The 15091-nt window shown below is 48.6% G+C and overlaps 1 long non-coding RNA gene across 1 annotated transcript; it reads left to right on the top strand.

Annotated features, from left to right (window-relative positions):
* The first annotated feature begins 1464 nt into the window (after positions 1–1464).
* Positions 1465–3819, top strand: LOC144299566 (uncharacterized). The gene is made up of 3 exons (XR_013366258.1): positions 1465–1983; positions 2254–2399; positions 2505–3819. It is a non-coding gene; the product is annotated as an uncharacterized LOC144299566 (long non-coding RNA).
* Positions 3820–15091: the final 11272 nt, after the last annotated feature.

Genomic DNA, 15091 nt, shown 5'->3' on the forward strand with positions numbered 1-15091 from the left:
GGGGCGGCGCGAGCTGAAGACCAGGCTGAAGAGAACGACCAGGCGGAGAGGAAGGGAGGTGAGCAGGGGTGCGGCAGCCGACGAGCGCGGGACACGGGGCCTCGGGAGCCCGAGCAACACGTCACTGTGGCTTCTGCAAAGCAGGAGGCCGCCCAGCTGCCCCCCATGAAAGCGAGCACGCGCCCACCCGGTTCCCCTCGCGCTTCCATGGGGCCAGGAGCAGAGGAGCCCCGGAGGGAAGAGCAAAACAAGAGAATGTGCTACGGGCTCCGCTATCGCTTACTTCGGACAGTTGACCTTTTATTGAAAAAAAAAAGTTCCATTTGACAAACTCCATGCGGCATCTCACACGGAGCTGCCTTCCTGGTGATGAGAGTCCCTACAACAGTCTACATCCTGTAGCAGTCTACACCCTGCAGCACTCTACACCCTACAACAGTCTACACCCTGCAGCAGTCTACACCCTGCAGCACTCTATACCCTACAACAGTCTACATCCTGCAGCAGTCTACACCCTATAACAGTCTACACCCTGCAGCACTCTACACCCTACAACAGTCTACACCCTGCAGCAGTCTACACCCTGCAGCACTCTACACCCTGCAGCAGTCTACACCCTACAGCACTCTATACCCTACAGCAGTCTATACCCTGCAACAGTCTACACCCTGCAGCAGTCTACACCCTGCAGCAGTCTATACCCTGCAGCAGTCTACACCCTGTAGCACTCTATACCCTACAACAGTCTATACCCTGCAGCAGTCTACACCCTGCAGCACTCTATACCCTACAACAGTCTACATCCTGCAGCAGTCTACACCCTGCAGCACTCTATACCCTACAACAGTCTATATCCTGCAGCAGTCTACACCCTGCAGCACTCTATACCCTATAACAGTCTACATCCTGCAGCAGTCTACACCCTACAACAGTCTACACCCTGCAGCACTCTACACCCTGCAGCACTCTACACCCTACAACAGTCTACACCCTGCAGCAGTCTACACCCTGCAGCACTCTATACCCTACAATAGTCTACACCCTGCAGCAGTCTACACCCTACAGCACTCTATACCCTACAGCAGTCTATACCCTGCAGCAGTCTACACCCTACAACAGTCTACACCCTGCAGCAGTCTACACCCTGCAGCAGTCTACACCCCACAACAGTCTACACCCTGCAGCAGTCTACACCCTGCAGCACTCTACACCCTACAACAGTCTACACCCTGCAGCAGTCTACACCCTGCAGCACTCTATACCCTACAATAGTCTACACCCTGCAGCAGTCTACACCCTACAGCACTCTATACCCTACAGCAGTCTATACCCTGCAGCAGTCTACACCCTACAACAGTCTACACCCTGCAGCAGTCTACACCCTGCAGCAGTCTACACCCCACAACAGTCTACACCCTGCAGCAGTCTACACCCTGCAGCACTCTACACCCTACAACAGTCTACACCCTGCAGCAGTCTACACCCTACAGCACTCTATACCCTACAGCAGTCTATACCCTGCAGCAGTCTACACCCTACAACAGTCTACACCCTGCAGCAGTCTCTCGGGTGCGATACCATTGTGCCTGAAACAACGTACGCTCCTTAGTTGAAAGAGACTTTCTCTATGGCTAAAAACGCTCACTGCCTTCTGAGCCTTCGGGACTTGCGACCCTCCCGCTGGCGGGGCTCCGGCCCGGACCTGGGTGGCTGGAGGTTGGGGTGTGTCTGGGAATCTCCTTCAACAAGGCAGCAGTGAAGTTCACCGTGTGGCTCGACGCCTCCTTTCATGAACAATTTCTCTGCAGCATGCGACGCTCTTGACCGCATTTGACCACTGTCGAACTTCATTAGCTGCGCGCACCCTCAGTCCTTTGTTGTCACCCCGACAGCCTCACAGCACCGTCAGCGAGAGCAGATCCCCGCTGAACATCGAGACCACAGTCTTTGCTCATCATGACAAGCAGAGACTCATCTGTTCAGGTTTGATCCTCAGATCCCAGCAATTCAGTCCCATCTTTATGAGACTCCACTTTTTTTTTTTTTAAAGATTTTATGTATTTATTCATGAGACACAGATTGAGAGAGGCAGAGACCCAGGCAGAGGGAGAAGCAGGCTCCATGCAGGGAGCCCGCCGCGGGACTCGATCCCAGGACCCCGGGGTCACACCCTGGGCCCAAGGCAGAGGCTCCACCCTGAGCCCCCGGGCGTCCCCAGCCTCCACTTCTAACTCTGGTTCTTGCTGTTCCCAGAGATTCCGCAGCGACCTCTCCACTGACCTCTTGAACCCATCTCAGACCTCCGTGAGCCTTGGAATCCGCTTCTCCCACATTCCTGTCAATGTTGACATTTGACCTCTTCCCGTGAATCATAGATGTTCTTCGTGGCGTCTAGAACGGTGAGTCCTTTCCAGAAGGTTTTCAGTTTAGTTTGCCCAGATCCATCACAGAAATCACTATTTGTGGCAATAATAGCCTTACAACAGTTATTTCTTGAGTGATAGGACTTGAAAGTCGAAATTGCTGTCTGATCCGTGGGCTGCAGGACCGGCTGCGTTAGGGGCATGAAACCAACTTTAACCTCAGGGCACGTGTCGTTGGGGCTCCTGCGTGTCCAGGCGCATCACCCGTGAGCAGCGGTACTTTGAAAGGAATCTTTCTTCCTGAGCAGGAGGTCTCAAAAACGGACTTGAAATATTCAGTAAACTGAACGCCCTCCGACGTGCTGTCGCCCAGGCTTCGTCGTCCCCTGATGGGGCACGGAGACAGGAGACCCCGCCTGGTTCTTAAGAGCCCTAGATTTTAACCTGCCTCGGCTTTCATCACGCCTTCCTCGCCAAGCTGAGTCTCTGCTAGATTTTGAGTTCGAGTGGCAGGTGCGTGACTCTTCCTTTCGCTCACTTAGAGGCCGTTGTAGAGGCAGTAACGGGCCTAGTTTCAATTTTGTTGTATCTGAGGAAACAGGGAGGCCCAACAGGGAAAGAGACGGAGGGGCTGGTTGTTAAAGCAGCCAGAACACGCAGTTACTGTTTGCCCTCTTATTCGGGGGCGCTTTGTGGTGCAACGGTCACGTCGAACACCGCTGATCACAGATCGCCGTAACAAATACGATGCAATACAGTGAAACAGTTTGGAATATTGGGTGAATCACCGAAATGTGACACAGAGACCAGGAGTGAGCAGATGGCATGGGGACACGGCGCCGGAAGACTTGCTTGATGCAGGGCTGCCGCGAGCCTTCAATCCGCAGGACACACCGTATCCACTCAGAGCAAGAGGGATGAGAGCAATGAGGCGCCGTGTGACGGCCGCCCCTGCAGGTGTTCCCAGGTGAACCGGGGAACGCAGATGGGGCAACACGAATGTGAGCGCACGTCTGCAGGTGTGAGTGACTTCCCAGGATGGCTCTTGGGTAGCCCGGACTTCGCTGGACGTCGGAGTCATCTGGGGATGCCCAGGTGCCACCCTGTCCCGCTAACGGCACAGTGTGCGCAGTGACCGGGGAAAGCCTACGTTTCCTCAAGGCTCCCAAGCGATTCAGCGAGTGGTGGAATCTGAGAACTACTGTCCTAGTAGCTATTTCGTGGGGCTGGTGGGTGTCTGGAGGAGAGTGACCCTGATAAGTAATGGTCTGGGGCTCAGGGGTGGAGCTTTGGCCCAGGCTCAGGGCTTGACCCCGGGGTCCCGGGATCGAGTTCCGCATCGGGTCCCCACAGGGAGCCTGCTTCTCCCTCTGCCTGTGTCTCTGCCTCTCTCTCTGTGTCTCAGGAATAAATAAATAAAATTTTTGAAAAAGAAAGAAGAAAGAAAGAAAGAAGAAGAAAGAAAAAGAAAGAAAGAAAGAAAGAAAGAAAGAAAGAAAGAAGAAAGAAAGAAAGAAAGAAAGAAAAAGAGCACTTTTCCTTTGTCATTTTCTGCAGATTCTCTTCCACTGCTCCTGCGCAGTCGCCTTCATGGTCATTGGGATCCCAAAGCTTCAAATGACCACCAGGTCCTGACGTTCGGCCGTGCTTTCCCTCCCGGTGCACGCGCCCTGAAGCCACAGGGCAGTGTGCAGCCCTCGCAAGGGCCTCGGGGAGGGTGTCCTTCCCACTGTTCCCCACGGTGAATGGCTGTTCTGCGTGGCGGGGCAATGTCTATGACCACAAAAGGACTCACACGGGAATACGACCTAGAGGAGCACCCGCCACAAGTCATTCTCTCTTCTCAGACAAACCGAGGCCTGAAGGGACCATGGACTCTAGCTGGATGCGATTTCATGGAAGCCCGAGCCGGTGATTGTTTATCAGGAGTGCCCCGAAGCACAGCGTCTCCGTGTGGGATGCTGACACTGTGGAGAGATCCCCTCTGAGACTCTGTTAGGGAGCCCATCAGAGAGCCTGCAAGAATTTGTGAGTGTTCATATCGGCATTCTTTTACAATAACCGTAAACTGGAAAGATCCAAATAATCCGAGAATTATATTATATTCTATTATATATATTATATATATATCATATATAATCGTATATGATATGTATCATATATAATATATCAATACATAATTATAATCACATGATTATATTAATATTAATATATTATATTATTACATATTCTATATTATGTATTAATATATTACATGCTAATATATCACACATATATTAATACATTATATTAATAATATAGATAATAAATATATAAGGATAATATATTAATATATTAATATAAATATAATTATATGTTTATAATTATGTATTAATATATATTATATATTATATTATTATACATTGTATATTATATATTAATATTATATATTACATTATATTATTAATATATTATATTATTATTAATAATATTATATTATCATATTATATTATTATATTATATTCTCGGAATAATCCGAGAATAGCACACAGACGCCCTCACTTGTGCTGCCATATGACGGCCTCAGAATTCCAACCAAACATGCTCAAAGGCTCACACAATTCCACGCATATGGAGGACAAATGGAAAGCGCACTAAATAATCTCAATGTTTTCTTGGTACGGAAAATAAAATCTGGGTTTGTGTAAGCATCTGCATAGTTGAGAGCACTATCGGCCTCCATCCCACTGACAGTCACAATTATTGATTGTTCTTTTACCACTACAGGCACAACTTGCTTTATCGTGTTTTGCTTTATTGTGCTTTAGACATATTGCCTTTTTTTTTTTTTTAGACAAAATGAAGGTTGACGAGAAACCTGTGTGGGGCAAGCGTATTGGTGCCATATTTGCTTGCTTCATGTCTCTGTGCCAATAAAGTATTGTCAAGTTAAGATACGTACATTGTTTTTAATTTTTTTAAGATTTTTTATTTATTTATTAGACAGAGAGAGAGAGAGAGAGAGGCAGAGACACAGGCAGAGGGAGAAGCAGGCTCCTTGCAGGGAGCCCGACAGGGGACTCGATCCCGGCACTCAGGGGTCACGCCCTGAGCCAAAGGCAGACGCTCAACCGGGCATCTCTAAAAGCTTCCATTTTAACAAAGACCAAGAACTTATATACAAGTTCACACATGGCTGCTTTGAAATGTAGGTTATATTGGTGCCCGGTCTAATTTTGTAGAGTACATGGGAACAGAGTAAACGTTCCTAAGGCTTGGCATGGCACAGAGCTCCGCAGTGGCCAGAGATGAGCTATGCATCTGGTGCGGCTGGGCCGTTTGTGGCGTTGTGGAAATCCTACCTCGCAGCTTCAGTAGGTAAATACTGTCCTGATCCTAATACTTCCCCATGACCTCGCTGCCGGGGGCCCCACACCAGCACCCTTCTCAAAACTCGTAATCTAATGTCTAAAGTGCTTATATCCAGGACTGGGCCTTATTAGCCCAGTGGCCTGCGTCAGGTTGTTGCTAAAGTTGTGCTGTTAGTAAAACGTATTTTACTATCACTCTTGACGAGGACTATTCTGATGCCAATGACTTGACCAAAAAAATAATATCGAAGATACAAAGAGGATAATTGGGAGCAAAATTATTATAGATGAAAATAGGAAAAGAAAAAAAGAAAAAGAAAAAAAACAAAAAAAATTAAAAAAAAAAAAAAGAAAATAGGATCATGTCCCATTCATGAGGCAAGATGATGAAGCCATCCCAGGGCCCGATCATATATTATCTGAAGTCTTCTAAAAATATTACCTGGAAGGGCACCTGGCTGGCTTAGTTGGTAGAGCCTGTGACTCTTGATCTTGGGATTGAGTTTGACACCCCTTGGGTGTGGATATTACTTGAAAATGAGATCTTTGGGGGAGAAAAGTCACCTAGATTCCTGAAATAACCTCATAATCTGTGTTACCCCCCAGAGAGCCGGTCTCCTCACTGCTTGATCAACAGGGCCCGGGACAGGGCGCGACATAGAAGAGACGCTCACAGTGTACTTGAGTGTGTGAGTGATTTCACCCCATTGCTACAAAGGATGGCCTCCCGGGGCTCTTTGTACTGTAGGAGAATGAGAACACATTCTGCAACAAAAAGTATTTATTCAGTGATCTATTTAAGAAGTATTTATTGGGCAGCCCGGGTGGCTCAGCGGGTTTAGCGCCGCATCCACCCCAGGGCATGATCCTGGAGACCCGGGGTCGAGTCCCACGTCGGGCTCCCTGCATGGAGCCTGCTTCTCCCTCTGCCTCTCTCTCTCTATGTCTCTATGAATAAATAAATAATTTTTTTTTAAAAAAAAAGAAGCATTTATTGTTGTACTCTAGGCTCAATGTGGAGACGATAATAATGTGGGGAGATTTTTATCTTTAGAGATGACTTGCTTGAGTTTACGGGCCTGGCAAGCGAGAAAATAGACGTAGGACCCTCGTGTTCAGTCGTGGAGGCTTTGTTGAGGAGTGTGTGCCTGCGTCTCGGCTGTGCCGTGGCCGTTCACTCACGTGCGCTGGACTTTGTTTGTAAAATGAGACCTACTCTCCCTACAGGTGGGTGGTTCGCGCTGAATGCTTGGTGGCTCGCTGGCTTGTTTCACTCAACACGTACGTAGTTGTGGGCAACACGTGTGTTTCTTGTATGTCAAATGTAAACAAAAACCTCATCATTTGAATCACGCTTTTAATGTAAAAAAAAAAATGCTCTTTTTGGGAAGGTGTTGTGTTTCGTTTGTCTTTTGATCCTCCGCACCTAGGACAGTGCATAACAGGGCGGTGCTCCATGTGAATGGATATACACCCTCCTTGGATGCTTCTGACCCGTTTTTGGGTCCGATTTACTCAGGCTACGGGAAGTGGAGGGTGTAGGTACCCGGCGGTGGGTGCGTTGATCTAAACTCTCCCTGCCGACCTGCTGGGAATTCCCATTCAACGTTCATGGCAACTCAGTGGGCACCTCTGGTGGAGCGAGGAATGCAAATACGGCAAAGACCGGACTCGACTCTCAAAGAGTTCATATCTGCATGTGTTATGCGGACTAAGCGTGATTCCGTAATACTCAAAGAAAACCATAGAGTTCCTCACCCCGGAGACCCACCCCCTAACGAGAACCTTGATTCAGATTCTCTTCGGGTATAAAGAGCTTCATTCAGGTCTCTCTGGAATGAGGGAAATGCAATAAATATAATGTAAGGATTCCCGAAAGAGGATCTTCTTATTCCTGTCGCTTCTGAACCACAACCGCTACTTAGAGAAAGACGCACAATCTGTTTTGCATCCAGCCTGATCCTTGTCCCAACGTTAGTTCTCATCAATCAGAAGCTCAATGGAGTAAAACTTCATTTACTAGCAGCAAAGGGGCCTCTTTTCCTGGTCAACCCTTCCCCAACCTTACGATGCCATGACTCCCAGCAAACATCTGAGGAGTACAAACTCTGACATCACATCAGAATCGTTTCCTAAGTTGAACGATACCGGAGAATGCGATGTAATCACCCTCAAAAGAATTCATTCTCCGCTTTAAAAGATTCACGGTGCATTTCTTAAAGTGAGTCACACTTTGCAAGTAGAAAGGCTGTTACGTGTTGTTCACGCTTCTGCACTCGGTATTCTGACCCAGAGTCTGAGATGGTCAAGGAATCAGGTTTTTTTCCCCCTCGTTCCCTGGAAAATCCAATGACCCACTCGCTGCTATGGTTGTGTCAGTGCTATTGGCCAACTATCTGGACGCCAGCTGTGGCTTCTTCTGCGACTCTCTGGACGCAGCTGGAGAGCATGAGTCCAGATGAAATTACCTTTATCTGCTGTTTCCTGTCCTCTAACCAGATGTTCTGGCCGTGTGTTTAGTTTAGAAGAGAGCAGCCGCTCCTTCATTTTTTAACAACTTGTTTTTGCGAGAATCATAGCAAGAGTTCCCAAGGCCCTGAGCAGTGGGACAACTTGCCAGATGTCACATGCAGAGCCGTTGCCCTCATTTCCAGGGATGTGATGCAAGCTTGGCTCTTGAGTCATGGATCATTTTTTATTTTTATTTTTATTTTTTTATTTTTTTATAAATTTATTTTTTATTGGTGTTCAATTTGCCAACATATAGCTTAACACCCAGTGCTCACCCCGTCAAGTGCCCCCCTCAGTGCCCGTCACCCAGTCACCCCCATCCCCCGCCCTCCTCCCCTTGCACCACCCCTAGTTCGTTTCCCAGAGTTAGGAGTCTTCCATGTTCTGTCTCCCTTTCTGATATTTCCCACTCACTTTTTCTCCTTTCCCCTTCATTCCCTTTCACTATTTTTTATATTCCCCAAATGAATGAGACCATATAATGTTTGGATCTTTTTTTACACAACATTTCAAAATACAGGGAAACGGACAAATGGCTGCGTATCATTTCAGTAAATGCTCTTTTTCTTCCCCGTGAGCCAAAAACAGTAACTCAGTCTGGGAGTCGCAGGCCAAAACTTTTACCCTGAAAGCCTCCATATTAGGGGGAAATAAGTCACAGGATATGCTTTATTATAGGGGCAAATGCCTAAGGCTCCATGAGCCTTGTGCAGACATCTGTGTCGTGGCTGCTGTCCCTCGTGGTCAGTAAGGCTCTGATGCTTTAGCAAGGCTCCTGCTCTCCCGAGTGTGACCCACTCCCTCGAACCTCCAAGGGGCTCTGCCGGTTGCCCTCCTCCCCAGACGCCACCCGCCACCTGCAGGAAATCTCCAGGCTTTTCTCCCGGTGGTGGAATTCCAGCTCCCATGCCCGGGTCCCCCCTGCCCAGGTCCCCCTGGCCAGGTCCCCCTGCCGGCCTTGGTAGAGCCCAAGTGTGGACACAAACTTCGCACCTGCCAAGTTCGCCCGCCAGGTCCTGTCGCCTCTACCAGGAAGCAAACCAGTTCTTATTTATTTATTTATTTATTTATTTATTTATTTATTATTTATTTATTTATTTATTTATTTATTTATATTATTATTTAAGACCTTTATTAACAGTTTTTGGCCATTTGTTGACTTTTTCGAAAAACTCAAGTTGTAAAACTTTTATTACACATTAAAAACGAGGTTCCTAAAAATCTCAACTTGACCAGATATGAAACCATTTAAAAACCTTTAAAGGTGTATTGAGAAAAACCAGGCTTTCAAAAAATAAATAAATAAATAACACATTTATCATTACCAAAAATAGACATCTTTAGGTAAAAATAAAAATAATAAAAACCCCACGCTGCACGGATAATTCAGATAGTTCTATTTATCTGGTCAATGGGCAAAAAGCAAGCACTTGAGGTCTTCAGCTCCAATCTTTTGTTCATGTCTTATGGCTGGAATTTCGCCTTCACTTCCTCGCACTGGGTGACTAAGCCGGAGGATGGTGGAGATGGAGGCCAGCTTTCCGGCTTTCACTCAGCCTGGCCCTGCGGGGCCCAGGAGCCCAGGTCTCAGCCGGTGGATCGGTGGTGACATCGAGGCAGCCTCTGACCTGGGTCCCATCTCCTGGATCCTCCTTACCCTCCTCATTGCCCTCCTCTCTAGGCTGACTCGGTGGGGCCCTGCGGCATCGTGGTCTCTAACCTCGACGCATGCTTGGGCTCACTGGTCTACCATGTGCTCCTGCACCCAGGGTTGGCACCTTCCATCTCCCTCCCTGCACAGGAGGGCTGGGATGCTGTGGTCCAAGCCCACGGGGTCTCTGTGGCCTCGGCAGGGCCCGCGCTATGGGGCCTGGCCCTCGGGAGCACCTTCCCATCCCTCATCTCGCTATTCTGGTCACTCTGCTGGTAACTGCGCGGAGGACCCTGGAGGACCCTGCGATGAGGGTGGCACGTAGTGGGTAGGGTAGGCTGCATATTTACTGCCGTGCACTGACCTGTTACGTTTGCTGCCCCTGCACCCTTTTCTCCCTCAACCAACTCAGCCCTACATTGTCCCTCCACCGCACCGTGCAGGTGCTTCCTGGGGCGATTCTTCTTTCAGACATCTGGGCACAAGTCATCTTCCTTGGTGTCATTCCTGTTGGTGAAACCATATCCGTGCCTTGCATTGAACCATTTCGTTGCGATGACTTCTTGTCCCTGGCCTCTGCTCAGGGTGTGGCGACGGTGACTGGGGTCCGCTGCGGCGGGGCACTGCTCAGGGCTCCCTGGGGCCCGCTACCCGCTCCCGCTCCCGATCCAACTCTCACCAGTTCTTTTCAGGCCTGCAGGTGAGTAACCCATCCTTCATGGACCCCTCAGTCCCACAGTCACCGATCATTCACTGGCCACACACTCGTGTGCTGGGCAGCTCCCAGCCCGGGCACACCACTCCAGGGAAGACGTGGAAATTACGATCTCATGTGATGGTGAGCCTTTGGCTCCCAGGAACAAGTGGCAGGATGAAGACTGCTGGGACCAGGGGAGGGAAAGTCACTGGATTGGAAGGTCGGCGACACCTGACACCAGGAGGGTGACGGCAATCCAGCCATGGGAGGGCTTTCAGAAAGAGTCATATTAAAAAATCAATCAAACAAACAAAAAACAGCCATCTAGGAGAATGGGCTTCTCTTCTTCATTTCCTATTCTTTGGTTTTCCCCGACATCTTTACTGGTTCTTTAGCTGCAACCCTTGACCTCGGAACCCAAACTTAGAGCTGCCCATTGCTTGGAGCCACGCTGTGTTCTTCTCTGAGGAGTTCACATTTGCATCAGCCCCTCAAGTCTTGCCCCATATTCTCTTTCATGAATTTGAAAATATTTACCCAATTTACAAGACCACGGCATTTTCCCAAGCCTTGTTTTCCTTCTGCATGTGCCAGCCCCCCGCAACCTTATATCAGGCCTGTCCCTTCCTTCATACAGTGATGATCATTGCAATATTACGAACGTAATACACATTACCTGATACACAGAATGTTCTAGAAAGACATGTTAATTTTGATAAATTGCAATATTACAAACGTAATGCACATTACCCGATACATAGAATGTTCTAGAATGACATGGTAATTTTGATAAATGTAAACATACCTGCTGTCCTGTCATTACAGCTCATGGTAACGACAGGGGAGATTCAGATGCACATTAAATAGTAAGAAATAACTCATTTCTGTCATGGGAGCTTCCATTCTGGCCAGAACCCTAGTTCTCTTCCTAACTGTGAAAAGTGGGATCTTGGTTGGAGTGTATCTTAGGTGACATTTCCTTCCCTGAAGATAGTCTTTCAGAGAATCTTTGAGATCCTAACATAGTGTGTTGTTTGAAACGGGGGTAGCTTTCATTTTAATTGTTTGGAAAATGCTTTTACGAAGGACCCATCCCAGAGATCGAAGATGGGAGAGGCTGTGAGACAGTGGTGGGGAGACAGTGGGAGAAAAGATGGGAAAAGGGAGAAATGATGGAAGGTGCATTGGTCCTAAGGGGTCTTGGGGTGAATTACGTCCTCGCACGGCAGCTGCAAAGACGGGTGCAGGGGTGCTCACAGCGAAGCACAGATGCCTCCTGAACAAATGTCACACATTGACTCAATAAAGAAACATTTTGCAGCTTTAATATTATCCACGATCTTCATGGGCATTTGGCTGAAGATTCAAGCTTCGCGTCTACCCTCGACTGTGGTCATTCCTTACACAACAATTAAAGACTTTTTTAGCGCGAATTCCATGTATCCCTGCGATATGTTCTGTGGGCCACAGCACCGTGTCGTCCTTACTGGAAACTGAAATGTTAAAAAAAAAAAAGTGGTTTATAAATGAGACTAAAATGTAAGCAATCTGGCCTGAAAAATAACCATCCTGGTCTTACAGCTGTTGAAGCGACTAGGTTAGCTGAGGTCCCCAGCTGCTCTTTTAATTGCTGGAAGAAATGGATCGGTTAAATAACTCAGTTCGAGATTTGCAAAGTCTATTTGTTTGAACACAGCTGGGAACAGCCTCATGCTGCAACGGTGGCATTTTCAGCTTCATTTGGCAAATGCACCTTCAGTGAGCTTGCAGACCGCAGCTGACGCTGGGCTTCCCGCGGTGATGTCCCACTACTCGTGCACCCTGAGAATTTGGACATGTTTGGGCCCCTGTGCGGATTGATGGCTGGGCACATCAGTCTGGACTGTTCAGAGAAACAGCATCGTGTGAGTGTGTGTGTGTGAGCGTAAAGAGAGATTTTTTGTTTTTTGGGGGTTCACTTGTATCAGCTTATGCAGCTGGGGGCCCTGGCGAGCCTGAAATCCTTCGGGCTGGCAGACGGACACTCAGACAGGAGTCGAGGTGGTCATTCTGAGTGTGAAATCCATGCACTGGGAGCTGCAGGCTGGAAACTCAGATTGAAACGCAGTCTGGAGCCAGAATTTCCTTTTCCAGGAAACCTCAGACTCTTGCTTTGAGTCTTTGACCAACTGGAAAAAGCCCATCACCATTGCTGAGGGAATGGTCTTTACTCAGTCAACTGGTTCTAAGTGCTAGTCACACCTATGAAACACCTTCACGGCAACCGCTAGACAGTGTTGGGCCAAACAGCCGGCCACCATCGCTTACCCAACCTGACAAATAAAATTAACCATCACAACTGGCCACTAGGACTGACCACCAGGACCAAGATCCTAGATACTAGGGACCCCATGGCTACCTCAGAGCCCACGTCTAAGCGCCAGGTGGGCAGGGCCTCGCTGCTCAGGACTCAGGGGCACTGCTCCCACCCCGTGGTCCTCTGGGAAGGCCCGGGCGCTGGTGCCCACAGCTGGACCCCGCCTTCCAGGTGCCTCGTAGAAACCCGGAGAGTTTCCGAGTAGAAACTGCCTCCTGCACCCCTCTCAGCGGCCGCCCCTGCCCAATGGAGACGTGGAGGCTGCGTGGCAGCTCACGTCTTCCTCAGTGTTGCCTCTTCCTCTGAAATGTTGTCGTCCCAGGTTCTGGGAGCTTGACAATCATCGGGCGTCTCCAGGCAAACGGTGGCCACCGTGCTAGCTCTTTCTGCTTGTCCTCAGTGGGGCTGCTCAGCTGCGAGCTACTCCATCAGATCTCTCTCCTCCTCTTTTGCAGCCACCAACATTTTATCAAAATACATTGAATTCTCTACCTTGCCTGGCATTTATTTTGTTGTAGACTGAGAGAGAAAAATGTTGGGCCCCTGGGTGACTCAGCGGTTGAGCATCCACCTGGCCCAGGGTCCTGGGATCAAGTGATGGTGATGGAGCATACTTTGATGACGTGACACTAGGAAATAGTGGCCAATGTTTAGGTGACACATCCCACGTGCTAGGCACTGCTCTGAGCGCGTCATATTTATATAAACTCCCGTTTAATCTTCCTAACAAACCTCTTAGCAGGTACCATGATTATCTACATCTTACCTATGAAGAAACTGAGGCACAGAGAGGCTAGGTCGCTTAAGCAAGGTCACACAGCTCGTAAGGGGTAGACTCAGGGATCAGATCCTGCCAGCCTGGGTCCAGACTCTAGCCTTAAAAGGTATAGGAATACAGTAAAAAGAATTCTTATGTCAAGTACGTAGTGATGAGCTTTATGGAGGCACCACTGGGGAAGTCCATACATTTGAGCTTTCTGATCTCATGAGCCATCTACCCTCTCAGTTCCGTGCCCCTTGGACGAGTTCTCATCACAGGGAGGCCGGCAGGCATTGGGCGTGCCACTTCTGGAGAGGGACATATTACTTTGTGGAGAGTGGACCGGCCCCTTGTGGCTTCGAGACATCCGAGCTCTGGTCTCGAAAACTCCATGCCCAGCAGCTCACAGCTGTGCTGTGGTCGGACGCGTCTGGACTTCACGAAGACTACGGAGGTGCTCGTCCTGTGGGGGTTGGAGGCTTGATCTTAGAGATTACTTTCCCGGTTACATTTCTTCAAGGCCAGGAGGACATGTCATTTTTTTAAACTCTGAATAAATGTGTGTCAAAACACAGGTGCAATTTCCATATAATAACAACATACAGGGGGATGCCTGGGCGGCTCAGCCGTTGAGTGCCTGCCTTTGGCCCAGGGCGCGATCCTGGAGTCCTGGGCTCCCTGCATGGAGCCTGCTTCTCCCTCCTCCTGTGTCTCTACCTCTCTCTCTATATATATATCATAAATAAATAAAAATAAATCTTAAAAAAATAACAATATACATTCAGGAGAATAATGCCGAGTGTTGGTGAGGATGTGGACCAGTCCGAGCTCTCATACGCTGCAGGTTGGGAGCGTATTTTGGTGCAGCCACTGTGGATTGCTTTCAGGCATTATCTACTAAAGCTGAAGACATGCTTATTTCTAGATATTTATTTTTTTTAAGATTTTATTTATTTATTTATTCATAGAGACAGAGAGAGAGAGAGAGGCAGAAACACAGGCAGAGGGAGAAGCAGGCTCCCTGCAGGGAGCCCGATGTGGGACTCAATCCCAGGTCTCCAAGATCACACCCCAGGCTGCAGGAGGTGCCAAACCGCTGCGCCACCGGGGCTGCCCTATTTCTAGATATTTAAATATCATTTCTAGGTATACAACCCAGAGAGAGGCTTACAGATGCTCACCCCAAAACAAGCACTAGAATGCCCATTGCAGCTTTATCCATTAAAGTCAAAAACTGGGGGAGCCCTGGGGGCTCAGCAGTTGAGCATCTGCCTTGGGTCCAGGACGTGACCCCGGGGTCCCGGGATCGAGTCCCTCATCGAGCCTGCTTCTCCCTCTGCCTGGGTCTCTGCCTCTCTCTGTGTGTCCCTCATGAATAAGTAAATAAAACCTTTTTTTAAAAA

This window comes from Canis aureus, chromosome 27 (genome assembly GCF_053574225.1).
Source record: "Canis aureus isolate CA01 chromosome 27, VMU_Caureus_v.1.0, whole genome shotgun sequence".
In the NCBI taxonomy this organism is placed as follows: Eukaryota; Metazoa; Chordata; class Mammalia; order Carnivora; family Canidae; genus Canis; species Canis aureus.